The sequence below is a fragment of the Pseudophryne corroboree genome, chromosome 4 (assembly GCF_028390025.1).
Source record: "Pseudophryne corroboree isolate aPseCor3 chromosome 4, aPseCor3.hap2, whole genome shotgun sequence".
In the NCBI taxonomy this organism is placed as follows: Eukaryota; Metazoa; Chordata; class Amphibia; order Anura; family Myobatrachidae; genus Pseudophryne; species Pseudophryne corroboree.
The window spans coordinates 155917208-155919998 of NC_086447.1; the positions used below are offsets into that span (position 1 = coordinate 155917208).

General features: G+C 40.1%; 1 pseudogene; it reads right to left on the reverse strand.

Annotated features, from left to right (window-relative positions):
• Positions 1-906: 906 nt before the first annotated feature.
• LOC134912103 (5S ribosomal RNA) lies at positions 907-1025 on the reverse strand (annotated as a pseudogene).
• Positions 1026-2791: the final 1766 nt, after the last annotated feature.

Consider the following 2791-nt stretch of genomic DNA (forward strand, 5'->3'; position numbering starts at 1 on the left):
TGACATGTTAATAAGTAAGTACAGGTAAGCATCCTGAATGTCCAGGGATACCATATAGTCGTCGGGTTCCATGGCCATCACTATAGAGTGCAGAGTTTCCATACGGAATTTGAATACTCTCACAAACTTGTTCAATGATTTGAGGTTGAGTATAGGCCGGAAGGACCCATTTGGCTTCGGAACTAGAAACAGGGTCGAATAGTATCCCCTGCCTCTGTGAGGCAGAGGTACCGGAACTACCACTCCTGTGTCCAGGAGGGATTGGTACATTAGAAAGGGGTTTGTTTGGTACCGCACTAGACAATGAGGTATCATAAGAGGCTCTATTCTGTCAGGCCATTGAAAACCAACAATCGGTGGATGTTTTATTTGAACCCTAGGATGGGTGTCAGAGATTTCTAAAGTTGGTTTTGTTCCCAGAGTCAGTAAAGCATATGGGTATGAGGGAAGATGAAAAAGAAAGACTCTATGTTGGGGCACGCTTGCTATAATGAAAATTCTTAAAACTTTACGTTTAATTGAATAAAGTTTATAAAAAAGTTTGTACACAGAAAACAAACATAATACAGTTTCAACCCTACATCCAGTGTTATGAATTGTTTGAAATAATTGCAATTGAGAATGCAAACTTATATATTCATTAGGATGCACCTGAGGTGAGAATATTAAAACTAGAATATCAATAGATATTCCGAAAGATATGAACAGAGGCAATAATCTTGATAATAGAAACTCAAATGTTGTCCATTATATAGTGCCTTCTGTTAAGTGAAATCTCCTGGTATGAGTTAATTTGCTGCGTATGGGTATAGTGTAACCTTGAAGGATAAGTTATATAGATAAAATAGGTGGTAAGAGTCAAGGGTTGCTTCAACACTTCTGCTTTTTGTAATTAGTAAAAAGATAAAATTACTGCACCCAATATTCCCTAGTGGTCTCCCATCTAAGTACTGGTCAGGCTTCTCACTGCTTTGCTTCCAAGATCAGACGAGATTGGGCGTGACCAGTGAAATGTGGCAGTCAATTCCAGATATAACAAATGAGAGAGTGTATGGTTGGTTAATGACAGTTACCAAGGGTAGTAGTACTTCTGCTGTCCACTGGTTGTGCACAGGCTCTCTGTTACTTAGGTATTACAGAGAGATAGTCCCCTGGCATATGGATGAGAGAGTACTGAAAAAAGAAAATAGCTAGTAAATGAATAGGCTAGGGGCCCCGCCTTCTGCTGTCCACTTCATATAATGGATTATAGCGGACAGTGGATGAGAGAGGTGGACTCGCTTGGCCTATTGAAAAGGAAGAATTAGGGGTAGGCTCAAAGACCTGTTGATAAAAGATGCAAGCCCTTTCTGTTAGGTAGGAGAAAAATAATATATACAAATACAAGGTTGCTTAAGGTTTGGACAGAGAGTTTACTCATGGCAAACAGGTATATAAAGGTGCAAGTATATGCATTTTGCACAGTAGATGCTCTTAAATAGGGCTGAATGTCTATTAACAGACAGGCATGTGGTAATCCATGTACATATAAAGTAACTTATTAGCATTGGAAATAATCAATAAGTTCAATAATATGTCAGATTCCTGTTTTTGCAATTATAACATGTAACCAACATATAGTCCTGTGTTGTTAAAGAAGAATCAGTCAGTGAATATTTATATATTCCACAGAGCACCAGAACAGACAATTGTAGTTACGACTGAGACAAAAAAATTGCATATATGCTGTAAGTAGCTACAAAGTTCAGCGGAACATTAGTAACAATTTGTATAGTGATATGCTGCTGTTGGGTTTGTGGCTGTATTGCCCAAAAGGTAACGTATGCAAGTACAGAGTAGCTTAAAAAGTTTTTCTAGTGCCCAACAGGTATATATAGGTGCAGGTATATGAGGATTGCACCGTGGATCCTCTTAGATAGGGCTGAATGCCCGTTAACAGACAAGTATGTGATAAACCATATACATATAATTTGTCAGCGTCAACAATAGTAGTAAGTTCAATCATATGCCAGATTCCGGTTTTTGCATTTGTAGCATGTGACCAGCATATAGTCCCATAAAGTTGAAAAAGTATCAATCAGTGGGCATTGATATGCATGACCATAGTAGACTAAAGCAGACAATTATAATTTAATCCGATACAAAGAAGATGCATGCATAAATAGCCACAAAGTACAGCAGTTCAGCAAAAAATAGTAGCAATTTGTAGTAGGGATATGCTGCTCTTTAGGGATGGATTGTACAACCCATGAAGGAATGTACAACCAAGTGTAGAGCTTGCGCTTTTAACGGATCCGCAGGAATAACCGTTGTGCAAAACTGGCGAGGGGGACATCTCTTGAAAGAGATTGCATACTTGTGAGAGAGAACTTCCCGCACCCAGGCATCTGAAGTGGTCTTTAACCAGGCCTGGGTGACCTGCAGAAGTCGGCATCTCACCATGGGGTCCCGCCACCGGAAGCCGCCGATGGTGATGTGAGGTGGAGAAACGCGTATTGAGCAGTACCAGCAGATACATGGATTCGCTATCCCCGCAAGCCCCTGCAAATCCACGTGGAACTGGACTTGGATCTCCAGACAAGGCTCGTCAAAGAGGAATTTAGCTACCAGAGCCGGGAGCCCTATTGACCAGTGTTATTTCTCCACGGACGCTGAGAGGGGTAAAGTTGCTATATAATTTCAAAACACAAATACATACATGGCCATGTATATTAATAAGCACTAAGTGTGCAATTAACTTTTCCTGTGTTGGAATACAAATATAATCATCCTAGTAATATACACGCTGCTA